The sequence below is a fragment of the Anas platyrhynchos genome, chromosome 2, assembly GCF_047663525.1.
Source record: "Anas platyrhynchos isolate ZD024472 breed Pekin duck chromosome 2, IASCAAS_PekinDuck_T2T, whole genome shotgun sequence".
In the NCBI taxonomy this organism is placed as follows: Eukaryota; Metazoa; Chordata; class Aves; order Anseriformes; family Anatidae; genus Anas; species Anas platyrhynchos.
In genome coordinates, this window is record NC_092588.1 from 91,267,041 (window position 1) to 91,284,657 (window position 17,617).

The following is a 17,617-nucleotide window of genomic DNA, read 5'->3' on the forward strand; positions in this document are numbered from 1 at the left end:
TATATGGCACAAAGAGACTTTAAAGACGGAGCAGAGTAAATTGAGAAATCAGGTGTGGGTGTGAAACAGGCTGCCATGATCTTGGATACAAAAGAAGAAAGCTGCATGAAACTCAATCAGATAGGGCTTTGTATCAGCAGTACTCTTGCCTGTCCTTACACGAATTGTAGTAGATGATGGCAGGAAAACAGTGGATGTTAACAGGGACCTTGTGCCAGATCTCCAGCCACTCTAAGCTACTATCCTCACTTTTTAGAAGAGCTACATTATTTTATACCCATAGGGGACAGTCTCTGATTTGTGGTGGAAACCTTTACCAAGCAACTGTTACCCAAAAAGGGAGCATGCTTTGCACCTCACACATTGCATAGTGCCGATAGTGACAGTCCTAGGTCCAAACCTTCCAGCCAACACTACACCCTATGGTAAGCCAAACCTCTCTGGCATTTGCAAACATTGTGGAATGGAACTCCTACTTGTTCCTGTTCCCATGTAACAGTATCTTAATAACTCATACAAACACAACGTGGTATGTGCTCACACAGTTATATTTAAATATTTTTATATAAAAAATTAAACAAAACCAAAGTGAAAATGACTGATAAAGATCTTCCTCTTTCCTTTTGTATTACTGCCATTAACACTCTATGCTACTTCTTAAATACTAGCTAAACAGTTTAGTCTCATTTGAGAACTAGTCAAACTTGAGCTCTTGTCTTTCCAGTAAAAGTTGTCACAAGACTCAAATCTTCTCAGCTGCTCCTGCCATCTCCTGCACATTATCCCAGATTAGTGCCTGGGCCTCCTTTGTTCTGCCAGCCTTTGCTGACAGTTTTGCAAAAAAGTATTTTACTGTACTGCATGTTGAGAAATGCATGCCAGCAAACATCCTTCTCATTTCAATTACCATAGAGGAGTCGTATCACGCCATTTTCTCTGAATCACTTGTGCAATGTCAGGTAAGGCAGGATGTGACTCACACATGACTAGATTCAGGAGTAGGACTCTGTGAAATATTCTGGTTTCAGTTCACAGAGGTTTGGGTTTTGTATTTTTCCCCCAGACTTGCACTGCAGACTCAATCATGTCAGGTATTCTCAGGACTCTTGGCCAAAGTGAATCAAGAAAAGTTTCACAATAGCTGCTTTTTCTTCTGTGGTCTTCTACCATGCCTCCATGTACCCATTCCTCTAAAGCCATGAATCCCCTAGGCCTCTCAGGGGGAAAAGTTAGGTAGAGAAACTGATTTTCCCTGTTCTTATTCCCTTCTTTCCCCAGCTCTACAGTAGAAGACTTCCTTTTCTCTAGCTCTAGGCTGTTTAACATTAGGAAGCAATTGGTCTGTCACCAGCACGTAGAGCAGTTCTTCACAGCTGGGAGATCATGTCTTCTCTTTTCCTTCTGTTGAAGATGACTTACAAACCCCCTTCTTGAAGAGTCATGCCTTAGCTTTCACTTTTGTTTTGAGACAGTCTGATTACATTTTGCCTAGGGAAACTCTGTGATCTCGTGCTCTGAAAGATGGCTTGAGGCTTTACACTTTCACAAAAGACCTAAGAAACCACAAGGAACCTTGCTTAGAGTTCTTAATCTCAGAGATAAGCACATGCACACAAATCCTGATCTAGGCCCTCTAAGGCTACATCTCTGATATGTCTGAAAGTTTAATAAAGTAAAGTAAAGTAAAAGTAAAGTAAAGTAAAAAATACTTGTGTTCACATACCTTTAGATTGGAAAGTCACTTTTTCCTACTAGCTGAATGAAATCACAGGCTGTTTTATACAGTGTGGGGAAGGTGAATGAATTTCATAGTGCTATATTTCATACAAGTCATCTGATACAATCTAATAAACTTGACTTGCATAAGTGGGATAGCAGATGGCTATTTAAAAACAACAACAACAACAACAACTGCTATTCATGAAAAAGTTTACACCTTTATCAATTGCAGTAATACAAATTAAACTTCAAATGGAATACTTGGCATCAAGAGACAATATTTTTAATCCAAAATAAGCAAGAAGGTCAATTTCTATCACACACCATTTTAGCTAGTTTAGCTAGTTTACACTGACATGACTCATAGTTGGCAATGTAAATACGGTTCTCCCAAACAGACCTACATGCACAACAGGATCCCTTTGAAGATGTAATAGATCGAAAGATGGGACAGAAGGATCACAGAGGAGAGTAACGCTTGAGAAGCTGGAAGGAGATAATTACTTTTTATGACAATTCGCACAACTTTGGCAGGTAAATGTTTTTGATATATGCACTTAAGTCATACACAGATAGATGACACATTTATGTGTGGGCAGAGGATGAAATTGGGTGTGGACTGTGTGCGTCTATAATGGCTACAGTGATAGGTCTAACTCAGCACCAGCAGCACTGAGTCATCTTCTCAGAGCTTAGAGTTCCTCATAACTCCCTTTACGATGTGGAAAAAATCTGGCTGGATAGCCTGAAATCTTATCCTCACTGATGAGGACCCAATCTGAGAGAAAGGGCAAGAGCACCACAGGGTTTCCACCCTCCCAAAAGCCCTTCCCAAAGTCCATTGGTTCACACAAAACAGGACTCACTTCACTGCAACATAGGGTACTCACAAACACAGTTCTCTTTTGTTTTCCTGTCTCATTCATCCTCCTATACAATCAATGTAGGTGACAATAAACAAACTCTGTAGGTACCTTGAGGGCCACTTGAAAGACAAAAAATTGAACTCAGAGACAATTGGAAAAACCCAAACACATACCACAGTGAATGGAAGTGCTTGGAAGAGAGGAATCTACCTTTGGGTGATGATCACTGATCAATGGAGATGTCTAAAGAGAACAAACAGCTCTACATTCTGACAAGATCTATATTCTGAAATCATGTCCAGCATCAGTTTCACATTGGCTTTCACCTATCTTCTCAACACAAACTGGTAAATTATCTACATGCCAACAAGCAGCATGATTTCTGTTCTCCCTTATCCTCAAATCAATATAAAAAGAAATCAGCTATGGCTTACTTTAACTGCCTCAGTCAAAGAAAGACTCAAGAAATCTTACAAAGTGAAAGCATCACAGAATAACACCAGAGAGAAAATAGTACAAGAAGTAAAGCAACTTCATCTATCTAGTAGACTATGGCATAAACTTAGTGTGTATAAATATTCCTGATTTACCAAGACCAGAAACTAATCTTGTCACAGCATAATTTCCAGATGCAAGTCTTGACCAATTCATACAGGTAGTGATGCATAGTTAGACAGAGGAATTATATTACCCCCACCACTAATAAACAAGAGGTTAGAAGGTGTTAGTTGTTATAATAGGTGTGGCTTCCTATCCTTCCCACAGCAGGCCAAGCACAAGTATTCTCTGGCCAGAGCAGACTGTAGGGGTGAGCAACGAGAACAGAAACTAAGGACCCTGCTAACAGGGGACCAAAGGATTGAATGTGGCAGATGGAACAGGTCTCTATCAAGAAAAGCTTTATTTCCACATTTTCTGATTTTGTCGTCCTTCAGAAGCGGCTTTCATATCAGTAAAATCTTTCAGATCAGCCCCCTAAGTACAGTTAGTATCCAGCTTCTTTCTTGACATCTGACTTTGTAATAATCTTAATTGGTCATCAAGTTCCCAGAAAATGGTTTATCTGTCAAAGAAAATCTAGAAATTTCTAGATTTCTTAGAAATCTAAGAAATACTTTCAGTGAAAAGGTAAATTAGAAAAACGCTTGCCAAAGGATGTCACGAAGACAAAAATTTAACAGGATTCCAGAAAAGGTAGGATAAACTCATGGATAATAATGTTCTCATGCATTCTATTAATAAAAAATCCTTGAAAAAAATATTTAAAAATACTGAAACAGTTTCTATTAGAGCTTCAAAAGAGCAACAGTTTATCTCCTTCTTGTTTAATGCAGGATTTTGTTTCCTTTTCTCTGATAAAACTGTAGGTCACCACTACAGCAGACAGGGATCTGAACTGGATGAACTCTGAATAACTGCAGTTTCTAGACTCCCTAAAAAGCCTGATCAAATGATTAATCAAGAACATGTCATAACTGAGATGTTGCCTGATCTCAGAAAGTGAGTCAAACCTGAAAATTCACCAGCACAGATTTTCTTATCAATACTGAAGATCAATTTGGTCAGAAGGTTCTTGAAACAGAAGTCAAGGTGAATGATTAACATCTGGGTAGGCAAGATTCTGCGGCAGTCATCAGATAAAATCAGTTTAAAATTAAGTTTATTATGGAAGTCAGATAGCTGCATGTCCCAACAATGGTACCCCCCTCCCCCCCCCCCCCAAAAAAAAAAAAAAAAAAACACAAACACCAACTGCATTGCAAATACAGAATTCAGTTCTTCACATACACCCCAGCTGTCTCTTTTGGTAGCATGAAGCATACATATATTACCATGGTTTGTAAAAGTCTGACAATGGCAGCCCAACCAATGTTATCTCAGGGTTTCTTCGGGCCCCCCAGGCTCTCCCTCTGCTCTTTTCATGAAACAGTTGGGTCATAAGCCTACTGCAAAGAGAGCTGCCTTTTGTTCTGTGTTTGCAGACAACGTGTGAGTGACGACAGCAGCAGGAATAATAAACGCAAGTGGTATTACGCACACATGTAAACACCCCTGTGGAAAATCCAGCCATAGGGTAAATACTGAAGTTTTACTTGTCATTCAGTTATTCATAAAATCAAAGAGACCTAGGAATAGGAAAAAAAAAAGTCCTTGCCAATACCCTCTTCCACAGTGGACAGCCCCAGGGGCTGAGTTCTGATCTCTGCTCCCAACAGCAGTGGTGCTTCCCCAATGGGGAATTCCCAAAACAGGAAAGATGCCCCAGAGCTGACACTAAGCCAATACATTTGGCTCCCATGGCAGACTTCCTTCAGCTGTCAAGGCAAGGAGCATGTCACGGTTACAAAACCTGCTGTGCCGCAGCTACTCCCTGCCACAGCTGTGGCAGGCTGGGCAAGGAGGAGAAGAGCTCAAGGGCTGTGCTGAACATCCCTGGCCTGAGATCAGAAAGACATATGCAGCCCCTTCTGCCCCAGTGACACCCAACACTGCAGACATGGTCTTGTATGAGTCTCTAGAAGCCTTCTAGTACTTTGTCTGCAGTAATGCTTATACAGCATTGCTCATTAATATTTCACCTGTTGCTCTGCTGTATGGGCTCCTCCCTTCCACTTTCCCTTCCCCTCAGAGACATATCCACAAAGTTATCATATGCTGTTAAGGTACAAAAAACAACTATTTGGCATCAGCACCTTGCTGGGGATTATAAATGTACAAACAGAACCTTTAAATAAGCCTATGCATCACCGAAAATAAGTTACACATCTGTAAAGGAGGGAATAAGCCATCAGGAGGGGCAGTTTTATCTGCTGATATAAGAGTGGGCAGAGAGGGATTATTTGCAAGCTGTTCTGGACCAGTATAAACCCAAGCTTTAAAGTCCCATGTGGTTAAACAATGATTCATGGCTGATCCTTATCTTGCCTGTCAACACTCACCATTGCTCTACATGCGTATCCTTGCTAAAGCATAGCAGAGGATCATGAAGAGAGGCAGAAGTGAACAATGTTAATTTACAATGCATGCAGCTTACTCTGCTTATATGCAAAACTGATACAATCTTAAGTAGTGAATATTTTATGACTTCTTAAAATAAAATTTAAGCAGAACTTGAGTCTCATTTTGTGCTATCTGTAAATGAAAAATTAATCTGAGTAGTGCCAGCAGAATACCAGCAAGATCTTTAAAAATACTCGATTTGGTCCTTTCACATACACATCTATTCAAAACAGTACATGTAAATGTTCATGTATTTAGATATATTTATATGCATATATATATACATGTACATAAACATATAGTAAAGCATCTCTTTACTGTGGCACCCGTTCAAATAGAGTGCCATTTGAAAATCCTTCATGAGAGTTGCGAGACAGACCCAGCCTTACCTTCCTAATTCCCAGCTTCTCTTCACCTTTTGAAACCAAATCCTCGCAGCTGTCTCTATGGTGACCGTGACGTCCAGTTACCCCCCGCTCCCCCCCCCCATCCCCCCCGATGAGACAGCTGCTAGCATGCGCGGCAGGTGCCAGGGCAAATCCATAGGCACAAGACACCTCTCCACTCTTTGGCTTTTCAATGGAGTGCAGCGATCTCCAGAACCAAGGCTGACAAACAGCTTGGTAAAGAAAACAGTATGAGTATGAAACTGTCAGCCCATGCCTGAGGAGGGGTAGGGGAGAATGGGGTCTAGATAATAAGAAAGTTTTTAGACCACTTATTATTCTTCTCTTCAATAATAATTACTGGTACTTGGAAAATAAATGTGATAGCACTGCTATCAAAGACTGCCTCTGGATAACATACACAGAATGAACTAATTACAGGTAATTTCTCCCAAAGGGTTTGACAGTGAGAAGATATTTGTGTTATGAAGTAGAAGTGGCTGATAAACATGATGAAAACCTGCAACGACCAATCCACCTGGCACAAGATACCAGCAGTGACAGAAGGATGCTTCCTGGTTAGTGGAGAGAAGCAAGAGGGGAGATTTTATCGAGTGCTAAGTGAGGAGCAGCAGGTGGGACCTACAAAGGTGTGCCCTTCAGGCAGCCACTGGAGGTGGCTTCAGAGACTCTCTCCTTAAGAAAGGCAGTGAGTCACTGGGGTTACAAAACATCAGATATTATATGTAGCTCTGATCATATATTTGGACGCGTAAACCTAGATGTTATACAATGCCAAAGCACACCTCTGCATATCTTCTTCTAGCAGCTTATAGGCACAGAGAGATCTGTTTGGTTCCCAGTGACACTTTCCCCATAGGTTCCCAAATCAGGGGTGATATGCCAGGGAAACATATTTAACTTTCTGCCACAGTCTGTTGCCAGCACATGCTGATGAAGCACACACGGTAGATGTTTTGGATGGTCATTACTTCACTTATCTTTCACAAATTTGCAGCTGAAGGTGTCTGGCAGAGTGCTCGCATTACCACAGGGGAGGAGGTGGAGTCCAGTGGAGTTCATGGCAGCAGGTCTTGCCCAGATTATTTACTGCATGTGATATACTGTTGCCGTTAGCTCACTCATGATTTCTCACTTATAAAATTATCTGTTCAAAATTTAAGGGTCCTATTTGATCCAGATTTTGGAAAATAAAATAAAGACACAGGTTAGTTCTCTAAATTTCCACATTCTTTTTAACCAGCCAAAAAATATATACACCACGTTACTTTGGAGATGAGGATTTTAGTAGCCTACTACACATTACACTCCAGAAAAGCAGAAAAGAGGAGACATGACAGAAAGAGCATATACTAAAACTTACATTGCTATAATGCATGTTAAAAAGCTAGTCCCAAACTCAGTTATTGGTGTGTCATGCCTACTATGTTGAGGCCTCTTCCCATATACTTTTCTTGATCCTTATTCATACGTTGTTATATCTCTAACTCTTGAACATCTGTATCTCTGCTGTATCTCTGAACGCTTGAACCTCTTTTCTAACACTTGAACTGTAAATACTTGGGAGTAAGGAATGCTTTTTTGCTGTGTGCTGCCCTTATCATGCTGCATTACTGGCTCCATGCTTGAGGCTTTAGATACTATAATATATATTTTTTTAAAGGGAAGTTGAGAGGAAACACAAGCCCAAAAGGAGCCAGAAGTAGCTCCCTGGAACTGATTACTGCACACAAGTGACCCAGTCATCAGTCTGCACACTCATTATGCACAGAGAACATCTTTTCATCTCAAGTGTTGGAACTTTTTCAGTATTTTCCTTCTTACAGCATCCTGTGCTCTGCTCTACAGAAGACCATAGATTTGCCCTTAAACACCCACAACTGAAGTGCAGATAGCTGCCTGTTCTAATTCATACAATATTTGTTTTTTGTTGTTGTTGTTTTTATTTGTTTATTTGTTTTTAAGCAAAAAAATGCAAAAAGCATCTTTCTCAGAGAAACCACAAAGGCCATAGGGTTCAGAAAGGTTGTATGTTGAGTGTCAGCAGAGTTCCATAAGTGCAAGTCCCTTTCCAACAGGGAATGATAGCCAGCTCCACCACAGAAACAGCAAAAAGCAGACCAGAAAAGGTGGCAATGGTGAGCACATTAGACAAGAATCCTTGGGAGCATCCAGGAAATCAAGGAATAATTTAAAGCATTCTTTCAGTCTTCATGGACATCTAATAACAAAGCTGACAACAAACAGAGCAACTCCATAGTAAGTATGGCTTGCACCAAAGGTCAGAATATTACGCAGCATGTTGAACAGAGATGAGTTTCCAAGGTCTGCCCTGTAACTTATGTGGGGGTTAGAAGAAATACCAGCAGAAGAGAAGGTTTTAAAGTAACATGAAAGATAAACAGTTGTCCTCAGAGCATCTAGAGCAGAAACTTTTGTTACAATCATTGTGGATCTGAAAACAATTGACATCCATGCATGCACACCATAAAAAGAAATTTTTCAATGAGTCTTACATCTAGGTGTATTGAGGCTACAGAAGGATGTTTCAATCTTTTTTTGTGCACCCCTCACCGCATCTAGAATCCCAACAACTCCACAAGAATTAGCATATACCCCCTTTCTATCTCTATACATTTGTTATATTTCACAGGTACTTAATATTGCTAGCTAGACTTCATACATCTACGGAATACACATAATATATGTGCCAATAACACGTATGGCTAGCTACCACACATTTCATACAAAGGCTAATTACAGCTTCAAGGGTTGCTTTTTCTTCCTGTGACCATATCTGTTGTGACTAACACTGTGACTTTTAAGATTTTTCTCATCTGGTAAAATAAAACAACTTTTGCCCCCCACTCCCTCACCCCAACCCTTTGAAAAATGGGAGGAATGCCTGCTGATCTGTTGCTACTGAGCCAAATCAGTATTAGGTTTTACAGAACAAATTCTCCAGCATTTTGCTGTTTTCATGCTTCTAAACCTTTAATGGTAACTGTTTAACACATTTTTAATTAGAAATGCACAATAATAATTAAAATAGTTTTTTATACATAAAAAGTCTATAATTATGTCTTTTGCTTTGTTTGACAAAACTATGATTTCTACCAAAACACATGACCAGCCCTCGGGTGGTCTATTCACAGCAAACAATGTATTGTCCTGGGCACACAAGAAGAAAGATGAGATGTGGTTTAATTGAGCCTCAGACTTAATTTACTCAGCTTTTATGGAAACTACCAGTAATAACTCGTAGAGGGCACACCATTATTTCTTATTTCATCAACTCTCCATGATCGAATGCTGCCATTATCAGGCTCTTCTTTCTCACGCACTCAGTTACATTCTACTGCTGGGACACCACCATCCTCTTTTTGTATGAGGGTTAAAAAGCCAAAGGAGAGAAGTTGTTTCCTCACTGTTTCATCAGACACACAGAAATGCTTGAAACCAATTACTCGGCTTTCCAAGAGGTTTCTTTCTTGGACATCTTTTAGTTCTTAAGCCACAGATAGCTTGGTTGCTCTGAACCCAGACGAATCAACAACAAATGGCCAACTCCTTTCCTCAGATAAAAATGTCATCTCATCATCATAACAGTGATACCAGACATATCTGGTCTGATATCTGGTCTGGTGAAGATAATGAATGACTGTTTACCCACTCTCAGACAGTCAGAAATCTTTGGAAGTGGCCTTCCAAAGCTTTTCAAAACAACCTAACACAAAGTTGCTTTGAAGAAGTTAACTCAGAAAACAGTATTTCTGTTCACAGGAGTGTCTGAGAACATCTGCTGTTGATGGTTGTGTTTGAACAAATCCTGTTCTTTTTTGCTAGACTGTTATACTTACTGCACATTTTGACATAGGAGTCCATCATACAAGTGATGGGATCCTTCTCACTAGAAATGAATTCTTCCAGCTCTAGGTTGACAACATGTTACTTCACCTATCCAGACAGAACAACATGGCATGTTACCCTCGAGCAGAAGATGAGTTGCTTGTGCTCAGCCTGTCCAACAGCTCTCCTTAGTTCAGGTCTGCAGAGCTGTTAGGCCTAAGACAATTTATGTGCATCCTGCCTACAGAGGCATAAGTCCACTTTGAAGCTGTCTCTCCAGCAATGTTAGTGTCTTGCTGCTTGGAAAGACAGTTTGTTCACTCCATACAGAAGTCAACATAAAAACCAGCATGCAACCGATACAGATACTCAGACTTCAGATTCAAGGTTCAACTCAGATTGAGTCAACATGGACGGTCAACAGCTTCCAGAGTCATAATCACCATAGTTGTTCACCAATGTTTGAAACCTACCAAGTGTGCCTGTATTTCACTGAAGAAACTCAAAACAAGCACATGTAGCCACACAATTATGCCAGCCCCATAAGGATTCAGATACAACATATTTTCCCACTTACATTTTCCCATTCCACTAAAGTTACTGAAGAAACATTTCATTTTCAGCTGCATTTTCAGAACGCTAACAAGGGGCTTATGAATACATCAAAGCAAAGTCATATTATTCATTTACACAAATGTTTCTGATTACTTTTCCTCCGACCACTCAGACAACAATCTATTAAAAAGCTAGAAGAAAAATAGTGTTTTTCAGGGTCACCTCTCCTAACCTGAGACCCTGATCTCTCCCTGCATTTGCAGAACATCCAGACAATATGAAATGAAGCACAGGTACCAGCTCCCTACAAACCTGGGGTCTACCAGAAAACCTTCTTCCAGCTAAGAGGAAGTCATCTCCAGCAAGTATAAACTATGATGAAAGCAGTGACAAGTATACCATTCTACATACATTAAAAACCTGTTCCCTTAAGGGTCTTGCACAAACTACACCTTTGGTTGATTTCTGAATGTAGTCTCCAGGTGGTTAAAGTGCTGATATTGCATTATTTATTGTGACTGAAATGCATCTAAGTAGTGCTTAGCAATAGAATGCACAAAGTCATTTGATGGAAAAAATAGAGGGTGGGGGGAGGAGGTTGTTTACAAAACAAGTTACAGTAATAAAGCTGCTAGGCTGAGCCAAGAGACCTCTTAGTAAATCATTTATTCCACAGTTTGACAATATTTACAAAGGTTTTTACATGAATTATTTACTCAGGCTTTTATAACTTGTAACGTACTGTACACAAAACAGTAAAACACATTAGAGTTACAAACCTGGGAACATACAGTTATGCAATGACAGATGGTGGAAAGGGCTCTGACAAAGGGAAGTTAACAGCTAACACAAGCAACAGCCTTTTCTATCTGTCATCAATAAAGGGATGAGGACTAGCAGGGAAATGTGATTCAGGGAAACAACACAATTTTTCAAAAGCTACATTCTTTATGATTGCTGGATTTGGTTATTTAAAAAACAGTCTTTTGTTTTGGATGTCTAATTCTAAGAACTGACATTTCAGTGAGTTACCACCCACCAATGAAAGACTATATGGCACAAAAGACAGAGTTTACATGAAGGAAGCCTCAAAATTCTGCTGCCCACCATACTAGCTTTAGGTCAACTCAATTGTTATTGAATATGTGTCTAAAAAGTCTGCCCAGAGATGCCACATGTATTAGCACCAATGCCAGAAAGTTTTGTGCACAGAACTCTGGAAAATAAATTTATTGTTTGAAATATGTATAACTGAAATCAAAGAAAGAGGAAAAACAAACTCTTCCCTTACCGTATGTTACAGATGGGGAACAGAGAAAAGCACAATACCTGAGGCACAGCAAAGACCATTTAGTGTAAGTTAATAGAGCTTTATGTATTAAAGCAGCCCTTTCATCCACATCTCTTACTGCCCAGCATCAGTGAACTCAACAACTCAACACCAGACACTCTTACCCTGTGGAAAGGTATCTTATATGACTTCAGCCTGCCTGCTCTCTTCCTGCCAAAAGTAAAAAAAACAAGAGAATCACAAACTAAGGCATAGTATTTGCTCATGCCATCACAGCACATTCAGTCTTCTACAAATATCAATGCCATGCGACTCCATGATTTTCTTGCTACTCCATGATGGAAGGCAAACAATATCCCACACTCACTCTTACTTCACAGGACAACAGAGCTATAATGGAGAACTGTCCCTAGTGAAGACTTTGAAGCCTGTAGGGCTTCAGACTTTGAAGACCTACAGACTTTTTCAGCCTACAGACTTTGAAGCCTGTAGGGATGGAGCATCATCACATACATGTATACCCTTCCCATCTGTCAGTCAGTTTAAGATAAGATATGTTAAAGATGTTAAAGACAACAGGCCATGAAGATGAGTTCTCAGCTGGGTCTGCTGAGAACCTGGCATGAAGTGTAAGAACTAGGACTTGGTCAAGACCCAAAGGAAACCATTGCAGACCATCTAGCTGAAGCTGTAGCTTCTAGCAAGCTGCCAACATTTATCAGCAAGGAGACTGAGTCCATTAGTCACCATGTATCTGCCATAATTCCCCTTACATAAGCTCTGAGCCCCCTGTTTTTAGTTGTTTGGTTTTTATTTGTTTTTAAAAAAGGGGATAGAAAGAATATATTCATCTACATTTTACTGATGAAGCAGAATGATATTTGATTTCAGAACAACTTTTTAAAATCTCTTTTTAGAGAAAGAAAGGGATAAAATTATTGACTGTAATTCACATTTAGAAAAGTCTTTTCCTAAAGGAGGAAAAGGTTGGGGAGAACAGGGGGGGAGCTAGTACGACCAAATAATTACCCCTCACAATTTGAGTCTAAGCTACTGAACTAATACATTAAAAAAAAAAAAAAAAAAAAAAAAAAACAGAATTCACCAACATCGTCCACATTCGAAGCACAATCAACAGATCCAGGTGAAAACTAAAGATGACAGAAAGCATCAAACCAAAGTTATAACTGCAATAGAAATGCAAAGGACTCTGTTTAAATGAATTACTAAATCTGTCTGGACATAACATAGGTGAATCACCATGCCATAGATAGTATAGAAGAGGTTGTGATTAGGCAGGCTAATAGCCTATAGCCAGTGGCTATATAGACAATAGATGTCTCATTCTGCTATTGCAAATCAACCTTTGATGCATGACTAAAAGAGCAGCCAAATATCTAAGCACAAATACAGGTACAATAGAACTCCAAAAGGGAGAGAAAAAGACAAGAAAGACCAAAGATATTGAATGGTTTCTGTTTAAGAAGCAATTAAATAGTCTGGAATACTTTGCCTGGAAAAAATAAAAAAAATCTGAGGGGACATAACTAGATCTATAAACCAGACAGTGGCATGAAAAAACAGTATTGTTCTCTGCTTCTTTGGGGGGCAAGAACTGCCAGGCATCCAATGAAAGTCTTGGTAAATAGGTTTGAAATGAACACGAGAGTACTTTCTGCACATCACACACTTAGTTTAGCTTCTGTCACAAGGTGTTGTGGATTCTATTAGTATGCATGGGCTTTAAAAAGGGCAAAGTATTTCCTGGAATAGAAACCCAGCAAAGATTTTGAATACAAATATATCACTGCTTGCTCAGGGAGTCCCTAAGATTGTGAGAAAACAATGAGGGAAAGTTTCAGAGATCTGTCACTCTTCACACTATTGCAGGATGAGAAAGCAATGAGCGTGCTCAGCAAGGAGGTAAATTGTTCTTCTTGAGTGTTCTCTTCAGTCTTTTACTCTGCTTTGTTTTGTTGTTGTTGTTGTTGTGTGTGTGGTGTTTTTTTTAAATGTGAAAACTGAATGAGGAGGAGGAGATGGGTTGTCCAAGCTCGTCCAGACCAAAGAAGGGGAAAGAACATGCTTGTCAGAGTTAGCTACCTAGATCAGGAGAACTAAGAGAATTTCTAGAAACATGTTCGTATTTGGAGAAAGCAACTCAAATTTACTGGTACTAGGGCAGATAAGAAAAAGAATAAGGACGTGAGCAAGAAAGCACCTGGTAGCTCCCCATTTTTGTTGTGAGATGAGTTTCATTGAGAGAGTGTCAGTTAAATGACAGAAAGCTCCCATTACTAACTAACGTTCATAAGCTTTAGCTAGTTTTCCTTCAGGTCTTAGCATGCTGTAGGTCTAATGGGAATGGATTTTTTTTTCTTTTTTTCTTTTTTTGACACTTCCAATTAGGTTTTCTTCCTGCCAGTTTCTGAGGATCATTCCCTGGAGGCAGACATGCATCCTTGCCCTTGTTAAATGCATTTGAAATATTACTACTATTGTCAGGAACTATACTATTGACTGAACTGCTCCAGAGTCCATTCATGATATCTGATGGACATATACCCCTTAGAGAAGTTATTGTTCCTGAGTACTCCTCATCTATGTGAAGGAGGGAGATATTACTGTGCTTTGTAACTAGTCAAAGCACACATAGTATCCACATCATGAGACGGCAGAGGGACCAGCTACTCTAAGAGACTTCAGCAGAAACTGCAGGTGTTCTTCACTGGCTACTCCTAACTCTTTCTCCTAAATGAGTTGGGACAGGTGTTCGTATACAGTCACCCATTTCATAGCCATGTGTTACAAAAGAGTCCTCTGAAAGCTGCGTCAGACTAAAGGTGTCAAGATACTCAAAAATGCTTTAGAAAATCAAGGATATATATGAAAAGAGGTTATTTCAGGGTTAAGTTTAAAAGCAGTGAATGTACAAAAAACATGATACAAGTTCATCACAGTCACTGATGTCAAAAATCTCTTCATCTGAAACTGAACTTATACCAAATGAAATTCTTATCCAGCAATTGTGCCACAGGCTCTAAACACAGCCAGAGACCTAATAAGAAATTCATTTATTTTTTCCTATAAGTAAACATAAACATTCATATAAACATTTCAGATAATGTCTTTAGTGCTCTTGACAATATAATCTAATGCTCTTGCAAGACTGGCTACAAGGGCATGTACTTTTACTACACACTTACTCTGTACATTATAAATGTGCAGAGGTCAAATTCCCTATTTTGGCAGGAGTACCTGAGTACTTCTATACTAAAATAATTATTACAAGGACAAGCCCTAAAACAATATAGAATCCAATTAATAATATTTGCAATAATAAGCTATCTTAAATAGAACTAAGTCAGGAAGTCAGTAAGGTGTATTTTTTGATTGTTGACATTTTAAGAGTAATTCATTTAAAGGAAGTAGAAGTGCTACACCTCATATGAAGCCCTTTCCCATCCCAGGTTGGACTGCAAGTGCGTTAATATCTGTGCAGTTGGAAGGAGAAGAATTTGCCAAGATATTTTAATCCTGTAAATAATGGTTTCATTAAGAACCATACACAACTCCACAGGGAACTCTAAATATTAAGATTGGTAATAAAATCATTAGTTGTTTCAAGTTATTCAGCGTGTCATGGAGCCCTAAAAAGTTAATGACTGTTAGTTAAGAGCCAACTACGGATGGACCAAATGTTAGCCTGTTCATTTAAAATGGAGTTGGAAATAGTACTTCACAGTGGGGAACAATCCTCAACAACAGGGCAAAGAGCCTGGGTGCTTAAAGAGCCTTTTTGATCACTAATTTCTAGCCACAGTCATAAAACCTTTTTGTGAGGTCTAAGAGTAAAGGTTTTGAATGCATACCAATGACTCATAAAATCCTTGCAAGAACATTAAATACTTATTAACAATTTAAAAATAAATAAATAAATAAATAAAACAGTTTGGCCTCCAGATTCAAACCCTACAAGTTTCCTAGAACATAGTCCAGATAACTTGAAAGTTTCCTCCTGGAGAATCTGAGACAAGATTTTATGTGCAGACATGTCTGTGACGTATGTATGTGTGCACATATAGAGAGAGGGAGGTAAATCAAAATCATCTGGATCTCGGAAGCTCCAGTACCCTGATTGCCGCATAAAGCATTATCTCAGCACACATTCAGGTGCACACAGGTGCCCAAACCCAAGCAACACCATAACCATGCTGGCACAGCTCCGCCACCAGGCACGGGTAGCGACTCAGGAGCAGCCCCTACCCGGCTCTCCAAGGGGAGCAGGCTCCATGCCAGCACTGCCAGAGCAAAGCAGAGCACAGCTGCCTCCCTGCACCTCGCCGCCTCCCCCCTCACACCTGCCACCTGCCACAGCCCCACAGAGCTGGGTGGAGGGCAGCGGGATGCTGTGGCAGTGGGATGCTACAAGCAGCCGAGTGACTGGAGGTGGAGGGGACCGTGCCAACCTGCAGTTCCACCCAGGGAGTAGATGCTGTGGATGGGTGCTGAGGTAGGGAAGGACAGTCACGTGGCAGGCTTGCCACACTGCAAAAATAAAGCCAACCCAGTGCTCCTTCCAGGAGGCTGAATTGCAGCTCGCAGACAAGAGCATCCACTTCTGCAAAACTCCAAGAGGGTTTTTTTCCTCATTGCTGTGCAGACTGAAGGCCTGAAGGCTATAGCATTTCCGCTGTTCATCTAAGAAGCACCTCACTGCAGCTTTAGCACAGCCACAGTAGGAGCCACAGCTGCCGTAGCACTGTTCTTTCAAACATGATAAGAAGCCAACACGGCAGAACTACTTGCATAGCAAATACACACAATCAGTGTTTTATGTTGCTGTTGTTTTCAATTTTTTGAATGCTTTTGGCAGTTTGGGAATAAAACAAGTAAGTAGCACACATTTTGTTCCCAGCTATTTTTCCACTTTTTTTTTTTTTTTTTTGAGAACTTCTTTCATAGGATCAGACAGGGTGTGTCAATGCATAAGAGGGAAAATGTTTTAATCCCATGCCTGCTTCCTTCATCAACTTTTCTGAATATCCCTCATCAAAAAAAAACATATTTTTTCCCAGTCTTCATAAGGTAAAATACTGATATCATCTCTAGTATACTGAATAAAAAAACATCCCAGTGTAATTTGTATTCTGGACACTTACACATTAGTCTTGGACACTAATATTTTATCACATTTAACAATAACAACAAAAAAAGGCCATTAAAACTCCAGTCCCAACATCATACCAAAGCTTTTCCTCATTTCTCAAAAAAATGCATTTACCTAAGGACCCCATTTCAAACAAACAGATAACATCTCCATTTCTAGTTCTGTACACATCTATGTATTGTTTCCATTTTAAAAAACAGTCTACTAAAAAATCTTCCCACACTTGCATTACCAAGCTTCATAAGTACAATGACAGTGCTGCTAAATGAAGTATACTTTGGGCTAATTTTATGTTTTTATCACAATACTGGCGAAGTATTAGGAAGCTATTATTTTGTCAGCCTTCTCATTTAGCAAAGCAGCTTCAATTTATTAACAATGTGGAGTGTGAATGAATCAATATGTTTCATTGGGCAATGTGTCATTTGTTAATCGGATATTGATGAGATTATTGACGCACAGCTAATTAATCTCAAACCCTGCGCTAGCCTTCATATGTTTCCTTAATTATGTTCTTCATCTTAGTCTTCCAACTTTGGCATGCAGACGCTGGCTTGTAGACAGTGAGTGAAGTAAGCTGTCAGAGGGTCTTTTCACACATTTACAATCCCTTGGCAGCAAAATTATTTTCCTACTTGTAAATAGGTATCAAACAAATATTTAATAATATTTGCCAGAAGACTGATATTGATTTGGCAGGGAGTCACTCCAAATTAGCTTAGCGAGAGATCTTGCATCAGAAGAAGCACACTTAGAAAGA

The 17,617-nt window shown here is 39.7% G+C and overlaps 1 protein-coding gene across 2 annotated transcripts in view; it reads right to left on the bottom strand.

The window, feature by feature from the left end:
* LOC110352209 (uncharacterized) overlaps positions 1 to 17,617 on the bottom strand; it is a 218,199-nt gene that overhangs the window by 180,316 nt on the left and 20,266 nt on the right. The window contains exon 1 of one of the 2 annotated variants that reach the window (XM_072033096.1): positions 5,975 to 6,051. The exons of the other annotated variant lie outside the window; for it this stretch is intronic. The gene's annotated coding sequence lies outside the window, so the exon portion shown is untranslated. Of the gene's footprint in view, positions 1 to 5,974; positions 6,052 to 17,617 lie in introns of those variants that run through there. 2 annotated transcript variants of the gene reach the window in all.